At 47.3% G+C, this 14,393-nt stretch overlaps 1 long non-coding RNA gene across 1 annotated transcript; it reads left to right on the forward strand.

Annotated features, from left to right (window-relative positions):
* The first annotated feature begins 4,927 nt into the window (after positions 1-4,927).
* Positions 4,928-14,094, forward strand: LOC119848713. Its single transcript, XR_005290321.2, has 3 exons — positions 4,928-11,832; positions 12,376-12,446; positions 13,813-14,094. It is a non-coding gene; the product is annotated as an uncharacterized LOC119848713 (long non-coding RNA).
* The last annotated feature ends 299 nt before the right edge of the window (positions 14,095-14,393 follow it).

Genomic DNA, 14,393 nt, shown 5'->3' on the forward strand with positions numbered 1-14,393 from the left:
GTGGCCATGGAATCTTGTGTCGGTGCCCTGATTTTATCCTTTGCTCGTGGATGTGAGTATAAGCTGGCTGTGGTGCTCACCCCATGGCCTAGCTATGTGAAAACGGGTTTACGTGTATAGACAAAGGATCTAAACAAGCAGAGTGAGTTAGAGGAAACTTCCTTTGCAAATTCAGGCTGGACGGGAGAGGAAGGTTTCTAACTATCAGTGCAGGTTGGTTCTGGGAAAGCCTCTAGGACAGTGGTAGGCAGCCCATGGGCCACAGGTTGCCCACCACTGCTCTAGTAGTTGTAGGGGCAAACAACTTAATTAGTTTGAGAGAGAGAGATGGACCAACAAATGAATGTGATTGTATGGCAGGGCTGCTTCTGATGGTGGGGGGCTGGGCTCGGCAGCCCTGGGGTTCGCTTCCGGTTTATGTCTTATGTTTCTGAAAGCTCATGCTTCACTTTCAGCCTGCCGTGTGACACGTTCTCCCCCACCCCCTGATGTATTCTAGCTGGTTGTTTTTTGTCGCCTTCCTCTGAAGCATCAGGGATGGCCATAGCTGGAGATGGGACACTGGGTGCGATGGGCCAGGGCTCTGAGGTGGAATTGAGTTTCCTCTCTCTCAGGGTCTAACTGATTGCCAAAGGGGGGTCAGGAAGGAACTTTCCCCCAGGTCAGATTGGCAAGGACATTGGGGGGTTTTCACTTTCCTCTGCGGCGTGGGATGTGGGTCTCTTGCCGGGATTATCTGAGCGTATCTCACGTAAACATTTCAGCGTCATTGCGGGGGCCTTGGGCACCGGTGCCCCTCAGTCCCTCTTTTTCTTTGCCTGTGGGACATGACAGTTTATTCCGCTGAGGGGTGCGATGCTTCGGTCTAATTTCAGTGGTTGGGTTAGTGTGCATGTGCTGGGTGGTGCTGGGCCGTTGCAATACAGGAGGTCAGAGTAGTTGATCTGGTGGTCCCAGCTGGCCTTAAACTCTGTGTCTGCTGTGCAATGGATATTTTTTCTTGCTACATTCTGATAACATCAGGTTAATGATTTACTTACACCAGGGCCTTGTGTCTATTAACTCTATTACCAGAGTAATTCTCTTAGCTGTGAGCCAAGAATCCTGCTGCTTCTTTCCTGAGATGATGATAAACAAAGTAATTCCTTTACGGAAAAAAGAAATATGTAGAGCAAAATTCATCCAAATGTATTTGCTGGCTGTGGCTGACCTTCCTGAAGTGCTTTACAGGAATCTTGGGAAATACAGAGCAAACGCTTAGTAGAGAAGCGGTCAGTGGTATTCAGGCAACATTGGGGGAGTCTTTATTTTGTTTTCATAGAGCTAAAGAAATGCAATCCAAAATTAAGATCAGGCTTATCTGGCTGCTTCTGTCCAGCGGAGTCCTAGCGCAGAAATTCATTGAGTCATGCCCAGTGGTGGAATTAAAAGGGGATTGATAATGCTGTGACTAAGAATAGCATGTACACTTAAGGGGCCAGTGTCATTTAAACCTGTGTCAATCCAGAGTAATTCCGCTCAAGTCATTGCCCTGTATTCACACTGATGAGAACAAGCTTTGACCCATAGTCAAATCTCATGCTTCAAGGCACTGGGTGATCACCTGCAAGGGTCAGGAAGTGATGTGTCCTCTTTGGCATATGGGCCTGGTGCCCTAGGAAAGTTTCTCTCTCTCCTTTGAAGCATTAATGGCCAGTGCTGGAGGCAAGATGCCAGACTTAATGGACCAATGGTCTGATTGGGTATGAGAAATCTTACCTGCCTAAACCTTTTGAGTACTGTATAACTGCTGCATTAGGAGACTCAAGAGCCCATCCAGCTCCCCAGAAACGGGAGGGTTGGAGAAAGAAGGGAGGCAATGAGATTAAACAGAAGCCTAGCAAGAGAAGGTTCTTTTGCTCACACTGGGCCTGGTTTGACATCACTCACACTGCTTTTGCACTGGTGTAACGCCCTCCATTTACACCAGGACAGTTAAGAGAACAATCAGGTGCGCTGTCTCCTTTCTTAACTGCAGTGCTCACTTCACCCACCACTGAAATGCAGCCACTTCGGGGGGGAGGAGGGGGAGGCAGAGATATGCCAGCTGCCGAAGAGTACACAGTTATACAGAGCCAACCCATGCGCTGATGACGAAGTACAAACTGACCTATCACCTCTTGTCCTTTCCCTGCTATAGCTGGTGCTGCACTCTTTCTTCCAGGGCCTGACCCTGCATCAGTGGAAGCAGCTTGAAGGCTTTTTGTCCGGGCGTGGCAGGATGGGGGTCAAAGAACTAACTCATTACATTGGCCCTGACTAAATCTTTGCCTTGCCTTGGCTTCATTCAGCTCTTTCCAGCGGTAAATGTACCATGTGTGTCCAGGAGCTTTCAAACTCTCATAGCCCAGTTTCACACACTGTGGCCGTTTAACGGCAACTTTTCCGTCCATTTCAAGCCACCTCCCTCCCGTGGTTTCATTTTACCTCGATGGCCCGTTTGCAGTGAGTTGCCATCTGTGCAGCAGGCCGAAGGGGTGACTGGTTTCGGTCACTATTTTATTGGCTAGTAGTGCAGGGCGGGGAGTGATAAATGCAATCATCCCTAAGAGCCACTCAATTGAAGTGAATTATGCAAAGGCAAATGGCAGGTGGTAATGCAGCCTTTGGTGCTCAGCCTCTCTGGAGGAAAAATTAGCTGCATTGCACCGCCAGACCACATTACCAGGTTTGCTAAAAGTCTCCTTAGAGCCAGACTAGTCCTGCCGGAGGCCTGAGGAGACTCTGAATGCAGATTTATGGCATTCGGTGATGGACGAAGCAGGATTCCAAACCTGAGTGGGGTGCATGTCACAGACTTTGCTCAGGCCCTGATCTGGCAGCCTGGTTGGGGTGGGGGAGTCCTCGCTGAAGCCAGTGGGGCTCTGAGGGCTCCCCTGCCAATGCAGGATCAGCGCTTGATGGAGAGTTTGCCTGAGGAAGGATTGCTGGTGTTGGCCCACAGGAGCATTGCGTCCTGTCTTGGTCGCCCCATTACAGAAGGCATATGGACAAATTGAAAGAATCCAGCAGAGGGCAATGAAAATGATTAGGGGTCTGAGGCACATGACTTACGAGGAGAGGCTGAGGGAACTGGGCTTATTTAGTCTGCAGAAGAGAAGAGCGAGCGGGGATTTGATAGCAGCCTTCAACTACCTGAAAGGGGGTTCCAAAGAGGATGGAGCTCGGCTGTTCTCAGTGGTAGCAAATGGCAGAACAAGGAGTAATGGTCTCAAGTCACAGTGGGGGAGGTCTAGGCTGGATATTAGGAAACACTTTTTCACTAGGAGGGTGGTGAAGCACTGGAATGGGTTCCCTAAGGAGGTGGTGGAATCTCCTTCCTTTGAGGTTTTTAAGGTCAGGCTTGACAAAGCCCTGGCTGGGATGATTTAGTTGGGGTTGGTCCTGCTTTGAGCAGGGGGTTGGACTTAATGACCTCCTGAGGTCCCTTCCAACCCTGATATTCTATTGTATTCTATGACTGTCCTTGGCAACCTCAGGGCCTGCTCTGCCCGTGCCAAAGGCAGTGAGAGTTTGGGCATTTCATTTAATGGGAGCCCTGTATTTGTGCTCAGTGCCTGTCCTACCTAGCTGGCTGAGCATGTAGCCTACTGGGCTGTGGCCATTTGTACCACAGTAGAGCCAGCCACCGGGAGTGACGGAGGGGAAAGCCGCCCAGCCCTTGATTCTCTCTCCCATACATGGGTCCTCTCAGCGGCAGGCACAGCAGGAATGAGAACAGGAAGCTGCAGATCTAAAGGCGCGAGCTGCTACAGTCCCGTGCCTCCGGAGCCGGGGGCTGTGACATCTCCTATCCTGTGTGGATGTACGGAGAGGGGCTTCCCAGGCCCCGCTATTGCTCAGACGAGACAAGTGGCTGTTAACAAATAGTAAAGCGTAAATCATCAAACCCTGTGCTTGCCCTGTCAGTCCAGGGCCTGGTTAAGTGAGGAACTGGCGAAGCTGGGACCAGCTAAGATGTACTGAGCGAGGCACACAGCCTAGGGAGTCTGGGACTAGCCAGCCCAGCTGGCGGGGGTCATGGGAAACTCCAAGGAGCTACCAGGGGCATGATCAGCACACTGTGAAAGCGTGAGAGACTTCGGAGATGGGCTGCATTTGTTATCAGTATGCTTTCACTCCCACAGCCCTGCTGGAATTCTCATTACCTGGAAGTTTCCTTGATCACTTGCTCAAATTGCTGTGAAAAGGGCAACCTCAATCAGCCACCATCCCTGACATCCATTAGCAGGCTGGGGACATGATCCCATTTCAGATAATGGGGGTGGAGTGAATAAACAAGGTTCAGATCACCAGGCCAGCAGCTTGCCTTAGGCTAGCCCGCTCAGCAGGGCTCTAACTGCATGGCTTTGGTGCCTGGCTGTCTTGGAGTTGAGTTGGACAACAGGCTTTGCTTGCTGACACAGCTAGGCTGGTTCCCCACCCCTTTTGGGTGGCCCCCAGAGCTTTTAAGAGGAGCTCTGCCCTGCTATCACTGGACAATGTCCATAAAGTGATTTGAAGATAAAAAGGCTTGCAGGCTGGCCTGTATTATTATTGCCATTTTACAGATGAGGCAACTGAGGTAGTTCACCGACTTGCCACCCAGCAAGTCAGTGGCAGAGGTAGGACGGGAACCCAGGTATCCTGAATGACCAATCACACTCCCTTCCCAGAACCAGCATCCATTGGAGAATTTTAAGAGCAGGTTAGACAAACACCTGTCAGGGATTGTTTAGATAATACTTAGTCCTGCCCTGGGAGCAGAGGACTGGACTAGAAGTCCTCTTGGGATCCCTTCCAGTCCTGTGTTTCTATGATTCTATATCAAGTATTGAATAGAGTAACTTGTTAAACGGTTACATTAGTAACCATTTACTTTAGGTCAGTTCTGCTAATGGATTTTCAGTATGTAGTAAAAGCAAGTTGAAATGATTTTTAGTCTTCCATTATTATCTAGATGATAGAAATGTGTGGCCTTTCGAAGCAGAATTATCATAGAACAGTAAGATTCAGTACTAGGTACTTGAGGTTTACACAAGGATTTAACCCAGCGCCGCCCCTATACCTTCTGTCTAGCCCTAGCGTATTCTTAGATTAAGAGTTCCAAAGTGCCATTAAAATCCATGGATATTGGGCACCCATATCCTGCAGGTGTCTTTAAAAATCTCTGTCTGCAGCAGGATCATACCACATCATCCATAACTTCTCAGTACGGGTTGCAATGAGGAGGAAAAAGCCCTGGGGTTATCCTGGAAGGGTGGGGACGATCTATTGGGCATACCTAGGTCCTGACTTTCAGGGGTGCTGAGCACCCACAATCCACAAGAGAAGTCAGAGGGAGCTGTGGTCACGGAGCACTTCCGAAACATTCTCCCAATAAAACCCCATGTGTTTTCATGGAGAGCCAAAGTCACCCCAGCTCTAACACCATTGATTGCTCCATTTGGGCTAGGGAAGGAAGGAGGGGCCAGTGCCGAGAAAACGAGCTGAGTTTAGTTCCTGCGTCATCTGCAGTCACCTTGCGTGGCCTTGGGCAGATCTCTTAATCATCCCTGAGCCTTACTTTCCCCATCTATAAAACACAGATAACATTTCCCTACCTCACAGAAAAGTTGTTAAGATAAAATCCATTGATGATTGCTGGGCACTCATATGTTACAGTGATGAGGGTCACATAAATACCTAGAGAGTAGCCTCAGACATAGGTTTTCAAACTGGGGGTTGCAAATATTATTTATTATTTGTGTTTCCATGGCATCTAGGAGCCCTAGTCACAGACCAGGGCCCCATTGTGCTAGGCACTGGACAAACACAGGGTAAAAAGACGGCCCCGACCCCAAGGTCCTTGCAATCTAAGGAAGGGTTTCAGGGGGCCGTTGCTAGTCTCCTTTCCTTTCTATGAAGAGACCCCTGGAACTTTTTTCTGCTGTGACATGGAAAAGGTTGACACCTGCTGGCCTGGGATCCAAAAGGCACCGTGGTAAGTGGATCTATTTTGGAACTGGCCCAGCAACACCCCCCCCCACCTCTTGCTCTTTCCTCCACTGTACGTTGCTGTCAGGGACCGGGAGATGATGTTCTGTTTATTCTTCAAGGGAATTTGTACTGCTAAAATGTACCTGAAAACCGTTACCATGGGCGGCGGGTATAATAGGCCAGGGTTACCCTCAGTTCCTGGGTCCAGGCCAGCCAAGAATGCTATTATGAGAAACCTTTCATAAAAAGTGCTGAAATTGTTGCATTCCTCATCATTTGCTCGTATCTCGGTGTCCAGTGTTTCAACGCACAGGAGAGAAACCTTAGTGCCCCCTCCTTGTTCTTTTTATACTTGTCAGCTCAGTCCTCCTCCTTTCTCTAATGCTGGCAGCACAGGTGGGGCTGCAGGCATTTGCGAACCATCAGGGTGTCTCACCCCACTCAGAGCTGTGTGCAAAACCCCTGAGTCTTGTCTCTGCTGAATGGAGAGGAAGGATGGTCTTATGGTTAAGGCGTTGGGCTGGGACTGAGATCCGAATTCATTTTCCAGCTCTGTAGGCCCTTGAGCAAGTCACTTTAATCTCATCATGCCTCAGTTTCCCATCTGTAAATGGGATGATAATTCTCTGTCTTTTCTATTCAAACTGTAAGCTCTTGAGGGCAGGAGACTGTATGACGCTGTGTCTGGGCAGTGCCTGGCACAATGGGTCCTTGTTTTCAACTGAAGCTTCAACCATAATATAAATAATTTCCCAGGCCAAAAAAAAGGCACTTCCCCACCCCAAGGGCCTTTCCCCCCACAGCATTTCAAAGGCCTGCTGCAAACCATGGAGGTGCGAGAGTTTCTCAAAAAAAGGTTGCAAGAATCTTTTATCATGAAAAGCGTGAAGCAACTTAAATACAGAGGTCACGACCAGTTCCCCCATATTAATTATAGAGAAGTTCCCCCGTGGACCATCTCTCAAAGAGTTTGCTCTCCAAAAATGTTTGTGGCTAGTATTTTCAAAGGAGTCTAAGGGAGTTAGGTGCTCAGATCCTATTGCAAGCCAATAGGAGTTGGGCCCCTAACTCCTGAAGGAGGTGAATTTAGGACCCAAGCCTACAGAAGTACCATTCTTCCTCCTGCCAGGGTGTACATGGCAATGCTGGCTGTTAACATTGGCCTGCCCGATCAGAGGGGAAAGAACATACCACTTTGCAACAGGGAGCTTGTTTGTGCTATGGAACGAGTGAGTCATGGTCCAAAGAGATGGCGAGATAGCGTCTCCAGGAGGGTGCCCCGCCCTGGGAAATCAGAGCAGTAGCTGTGTGATCCAAGTAGGGGGAAATGCAGCTGCCCTGCTATTAAAATCCCACAAGAGGTACAGGAGCGACCAGGACTCCTTTCTGCCGAAGACAAACAGTGGCCAATCAAAGTGTCAGCTGGACTCATTTGTTTCAATCAGATACCAGGTTAGCAAGAGATTTTACAAGAAAAGGAATCGTTTCTATTCACTAGTTAGCATAGCCAGGTGGGAAAAGGTACATTCTCCTTCGCTATCCTGCTAGTTGCTGAGCGCCCTCAACTCCTGGGGCAGTGCGTGGGAGCCAAGGGGCCTCAGCACCCTGCAGGTTTGAGCCCATAGGCAGGAGAGGAAGAAAAAGAAGTGATTCCCATCAGGGCTATTTAGACATTAGCCCATCTGAGCACCAACCCACTCATGACAGGTATTGCCGAGAGTCCCTGGAGTAGGCTAACCACACTCACCATTCTTCTGTAAATAGCAATTCCACCTGCTCTTACTCTGAGCTGACACATGTTGTACAGTAAGAGATCCTGGAATTGCTGTTATCCATGGTGTTAGTGGCCGCAGTCCAGTGAGTGACATAAGCCACTCCCAAGGCTAAGCAGACACCTTGGACCTCTGCTAGGGCTGTGCATAGCAGCAGCTGTGTATCTAGCAGGGGGAACATCTCCCCCTATGGGCTGTAAGTAATATAGGCAAAAAGAAAAGGAGGACTTGTGGCACCTTAGAGATTAACAACTCCTTTTTTTTTGCGAATACAGACTATCACAGCTGCTACTCTGAAAGTAATATAGGGTATCTCTTCTCTTACACCCTGTCCTTGTATTTATGAGAGCCGGCTGACTTTTTTTTTTTTTTGTCAATTTTGATGATGTTTTGTTTAAAAACACTTTCTGAGGCTTTGAAAATGTGAAAACTTCCTGTTTTGACTATTTCAGAATGGACAGCTTATGTTTTTCATTTTGAAATGACTTTCTGGTTTGAAATGTACTTTATTTTATATAAAAATGATGTAAAATGTAGTTGAAGTCAAAATGAAACCTTGCAATTGACTGAAAATGGGGAAAAAAACAGAATGTGGTTCTCTGGAAAATGTATATATTTTGGGGGGTTTTTGTCCCATTCTGGAGGGGTGGGGGTGGAAATCAAACTCTTGACATAATTCACGGGTTGGAAAATCTGTTTTGTGACCAACTCTAGACTTTACACTGTGGAGACAAAAAGAAAAGGAGTACTTGTGGCACCTTAGAGACTAACACCTTCCTGCTGGTAATAGCTCATCTTAAGTGATCACTCTCCTTACAGTGTGTATGATAAAACCCATTGTTTCATGTTCTCTGTGTGCCACAAGTACTCCTTTTCTTTTTGCGAATACAAACTAACACGGCTGCTACTCTGAAAACTGTGGAGACAATGTACTATTGGGACGGAGGGCTGTGGAGAGCAGTGGGAAGCGATCATTGTGATTTCCAGGCTGAATTTCTTGCTGTGGCCACATAGACAGAAGAGTAATTTCTGTCATGTGCCCAGATCGGACCATCAGTTCACAAAGACAACAAAGAAAAATCTGTTGTATCCAATCTATAGTGCAATGCTGTGTGCGGTTGGATTTTTTAAAAAAACTTTTTATTAAGGCAAAGTTACAATAAAAGGTGAACATACGATGTTGTACGTTACTTATTACTTATTCGGGAGCAGGTTAATAGTCAAGGAACATGGCTAAAAATTCTGAGTATTGCTGAAAAGGGTGCCCAAACTTCTAGATACCGATCCTCTTTTTGGCGTTTCTCTTGTGTACATACTTGGTGTCAGAGTAGCAGCCGTGTTAGTCTGTATTCGCAAAAAGAAAAGGAGTACTTGTGGCACCTTAGAGACTAACAAATTTATTAGAGCATAAGCTTTCGTGAGCTACAGCTCACTTCATCGGATGCATTACTTGGTGTGAAAGCTTTTCCATTACAAGGACAATGGTATTTTTCTTCTTAACGCCCTGCAGGTGTTCATCTGTTCTTACTAGCCCTACTATAATTGGCTGGCTTGTGTACCGCTGCCCTCTACTGGATGGGATCAGAACTGCACAACTGCATGTCAGCGTAGGCCCTCTGCTATAAACAGCTGACAAAGGCTCTCTGTTGGCGTGAACGACCGCGGTCTCTGATTTTGTGGCAGAAGGAGCTGAGCCCTCTCATTGCTGTGACTCTGAAGTTGCAAACAGCCTTGTTGTACAGCACAGCCACAAGTGCAAAACTGGTCGGTGGTCGCAGAGTTGATGTAATTGTTCTCACTTTTAAAGAGTCTTTATTTTTTACATAAATAACTGCTTTTCTGTTTTGTTTGGTGGCTTTGGTTTTTGTGCTGCTTGAAATATGAAACAGTAAGTACTTCTTTAACAGAGGAAACAAGTCAAAAATTTGCTCCAATCATGGCCAAGCAGACAAAGATTTTGGTGGCATGTTTCTATCCGAAAGTACATTAGAGCACTGTAAAGTGTTATACGTCCAGCTCTGGATTCAGACCAGATCCTGGGGTAATTTCTTGCACCGGGCTCCCACTGACATCAGTGATTATCTTATGACTATTACAAACGCAAGCTATTGGCCGAAACTGGTCAGGATGCTCACATGCCGTCTGTGTTGTGATGAGCAAAAGGTGGCATCAGCAATTAAATGAACTGCACATTTCTTTGTAGATGTGATGGACCATTTATTTCCTTCCAGGAGAAATAACCCAAACGGTTGGCAGAAATGTGAAACGTACTGAGCACTGGGTATGGTTGGAAACAGCTGAATAACAAAGTCAGGGAGGATATAAGATAGAATGATATAAATCAGAGATGGAAAAGACCAGTTAGATGAGGATTTCCCAACCTTTTTGGGTTGGCAGTGTCTTACTAGAAGTCAAAAATTGTAATGATTCCCCCCCACTCTTACATTTACAATAAAAGGAAGGGTAAAAAATGTATCCGTTATAACAATGCTAAGCCTATGTAATATAACTGCTACTACATTTAGCCTGCTAAATTTTGAAAGTTATTCTGGAAATTTTATTTGCTTTGCTTTGCACTTGCACTAAAATTGTCAATGTCTCATTTGCACCAATTGCTTTCCATGACCCCATACACCCCCTCGGGAGTCATGACCCACCGATTAAAAACACTGATTTACATTATCAACTGCATTTCCCGGTCAGGGCAGGACTGGTTCCTACCAAGCATGTTCGGTTGTCTTGTAAAGTCTAGTTATCTCCTTTGATGGAGCTCCCGTTCCTTCATCAGAGCTTTTCTCCACTCAGGAACAGCCCTGCTCCAGCAATTGGTGGCTAGCCATTGGTGTAGCTGCACTAATGCTCACTCCTAGGTGCAGAGAAGCACAAAGTGGGGTTCACACCAATTAAGTGAAGGCCTGAGTGAAGGCTGCAGGATTGAGGTTCAGTCATTGCCACAAATGACCACAAACAATTGCTGTCCGTCCATATACCTCATTTCTGAGTTCTCCTCTGCTCACACAAATAAAATCTGCCTTGAAATTATCTTTGTCTAGATCACAAAAGGTTAATGGTCCAGCAAGCACAAATAAACATACCAGGGTCCTTATCTACACCAGCAAATATGCATCCATATAAACATCAATGCAAGTTTCAAGACAGAGATTCAAAAGGTGTTTAGGGACAATCAGCGACACACCTGTTGTTTGCAGTGTCGTTGTGGCCGTGTCGGTCCCAGGATATTAGCGAGACAAGGTGGATGAGGTAATATTTATTGGACCAACTTCTGTTGGTGCGAGAGACAAGCTTTCAAGCCTACACAGAACTCTTCCTTGAGTGTGGGAAAGGTACTCAGGGTGTCACAGCTAAATACAAAGTGGAACAGATTCTCTAGCATAAGCAGGTAGCACATGTTGCAAGAGACCATTCAAGGGTGGGCCGTTAACACCTCTGCGATCATAGGACACAGGAAGGTTAGTGGGTTACAGATTGGTGTAATGACTCATAAATCCAGCGCCTTTATTGAATCCATGATTTCTGGTATCTAGCAAAGTTATGAATTTAAGCTCCCAGGCTCGTCTTTTCATGGTATTGCGCTTTGAGGACGAAGATAAGAGGTCAGATGTGGGGTGGTCATTCTGTGAAAAGTGTTTGCTCGTAGGTAATAGGTGTTTTTCTCTTCTCATTTTTCTGTGTGAGTTCACTTGAGAGCATTGTGATTGTCTGGTTTCATCCATATAGTTGTTCTGGGGGCATTTAGTGCCTTACCCCACGTGTTGCGATAGAAAGGTGTAGGACCCATGGATCTTGAAAGTTGTGTTGTATAATCTTCACAGTGGAGCTATGTCTGCAGGGAGTTTGCTTCTGGGAGCTTACTCCTTGGCAAGTTTGGGGGAGTTTGAAAGCCAGAAATGGGGTTCAGGAAATGTTCCTTTCAGGAGCCAATGGGAGCTGTGGGGGTGGCACTTGCGGGCAGCAGCACGCGGAGACCCTCTGCACTGCTCCAACCTAGGAGCCACTGCTGGGTGGGAGTGTGCTGGTCGCTTTGGGAGCCATGCCACCTGAGGTAAGCACCGCTCCCCTCCCCCCTGCTCCCCTCCCACACCCCAAGCCCCGGCCCAGCCCAGAGCCCGCACCCAGCACGCAAACATCATCCCAGAGTCCACACCCCTCACCCCCTAACCCCCTACCCCAGCCCAGAGCCCACACCCCGTTCTCAAACTGCCTTCCAGACCCCTCACCCCTCCTGCACCCCAAACCCCCTGCCCCAATCAAGGTCCCTCATTTTATTTTCATTTACTTATAGGAGGAGGGTGAAGGAAAAAAATGAAAAATGGGGAGGGGGGAATAAGAGAGAATGTTCTTTTCCTGGGCTGGGTCCCAGGGAGGGGGGGGGCGAAAATGAATCTGTGCACAGGGCCCCGCTCACTCTAAATCCACCACTGTCTCAAGGGATCACCGAAACCACACACAATGACTGGAATTCTGTTCATGAGGTAGGCCTGACTGGTCTTGTAGGATTGGGAGTAAATGTCATGTCATCTCCTGTATTTGCATAAGTGTCATTCCAAGGTTATGTGTGTGTGTGTGTCCTCTCCTCTTCCCCCAGCAGCTGCAAGCCTGAAGCAATTCAGCTGTGGAAACGCAAGACTATTCCTGCTGGATGCTTGAGGAATAAAGGTATTTAGTACTGTGTTTTACAGCATACACACAAAAAAGTTAGGTAAATACTCTTTCCAGAAGGTTGCAGTGTAATTCTACTTTATTTATTAGAATGCAGAACCCTAGAACAGAGAGAGACAAAGAAGGCTGCTCCCTAAGGCAGCAAGGCAGAACTCACCTCACCTTGTCCTAATCAGGGTCTCTGTAGACTGAACTCTGAAAGCCCAGATTGCACATTCCCTACAGAGCGCCTCCTAGCCTGCAAGAAGGAATCCCTCACTCTTAAAGTGATAGCTTGTCATTTTTAACAGTTTCTACCTAGGGTGACCCAGACAGCAAGTGTGAAAAATCAGGACCAGAGGTGAGGAGTAATAGGCACCTATATAAGACAAAGCCCTGAAGATCGGGACTGTCCCTATAAAATCGGGACATCTGGTCACCCTACATACACCACATTTAGGATCCTAACTTTCAATTGAAATTCCTTGAGGGTCTGGGCCACAGAGCTCCTGGAAACCTATTCTTGATTTAAAAAATGAACAGAATTTTCCATCGTTACTGAGCTCAAGTGAGTCATACATACTGTGGCTTTTGATGTAATGAGTCATCACACTCAACTGTTTAGGTCAAAGAAGTCTAGACTTGATGGCATGGTGACACTGTTCTCATGATAGAGATAGGCCGCCTGATCATAATTGTTTCCATTCAGAGGGGAAGCACTGGGCATTCAGATATGCTCTCTCCTTTACCCGCTGTTCTGACCAGTGAAACCGGCTGGAGAAGCCTTTAAGGCAGTCTCGGAATGGGGAGGCTGTTCAGAAGTGTCGGGAGGGTTTCCCAAGGGCTGGTTGAAATTTTTCCACTGAAACTTATTTCCCCCCAGCAGAAAATTGGCTTTTTGACCAAACAAAATGCGTGTGGACGGTGTCATGTTGTCTTTGAAAATTTTCATTATTTCTTTATTCTGAAAACCCCAAGTTCCCAACTGAAACACTTGGTATCCAACCACTACAGTGGGTTTTTTGTCTTGGACCAAAAATTTCTCAGTTTACAGCCACAATTTCTCAGGTTTTGGTCACCAAAACCAAAAACAAAAATTCATTTTTGGGGGGCTGCAGGTTTTCTGGCCCCCGTCCGGCAGTCACTGGTGCAGCATTAACTCCAAGGCCAAGATGGTAGACAGGCTCCAAAAGGGATTAATTAGCAGCTTGGTCTGTATAGTCTGAAAGCTACTACTAGAGGCAGGATGATCCAGTGGTTAGGGCACTAACCTAGGACTTGGGAGACCCCTGTGAAGTTCCCTGCCTCTGCTGTACACTTCAGTGTGCCTTTGGGTAGTTCCCCAGCCATAAAATAGGGATAATCGGACTGCTCTACTTCACAGGGGGTGTTCTGCGGATCAGTACGTTACAGATTGTGATGTGCTCCGATAAGCAACATAGGTATGTCTACATTGCTCCCCACTCACGGCGATGTGTAGAGTACGGGCTGCTACCTGCCACAGTGAAAAGTAGGCTACATCCACACTGCGGTGCGTACCTGCAGCGGGGAAAGGCTCTGGCAGTGGAAAGCCGCTGGAGCCTTTCCCTGCTGCCAAAGTCTTTAATTGCAGCAGGGAAGGTCTCCAGCAGCTCTCTGCTGCAGGAGCCTTCCCTTGACCCGAGAAGTTCTGGAGCCTTTCCCTATTATCTCACCCCTGCCAGGGGAAAGGCCCTGGCAGCAGGAGGCAACGAGAGAGGACACTGCTAAAAACAGCATGGGAGGAACTGCTTGGGCATGTTTCGAGCCTTGTAGGGTAGATTCCCTCAAGGGTGCAGGTGTGGCTTTAAGCAGTGCCCCACCCTCTACAAAGCTATTTATACAGGTGCTAGGAGGGCATGCAGTGTATGTACGCTACACACCATCATAAGGAGTGTGCATTCTAGATGTACCCATAGAGAGACCACTCTGCACATGAGTATCATA

The sequence above is a fragment of the Dermochelys coriacea genome, chromosome 26 (assembly GCF_009764565.3).
Source record: "Dermochelys coriacea isolate rDerCor1 chromosome 26, rDerCor1.pri.v4, whole genome shotgun sequence".
Taxonomy (NCBI): domain Eukaryota; kingdom Metazoa; phylum Chordata; order Testudines; family Dermochelyidae; genus Dermochelys; species Dermochelys coriacea.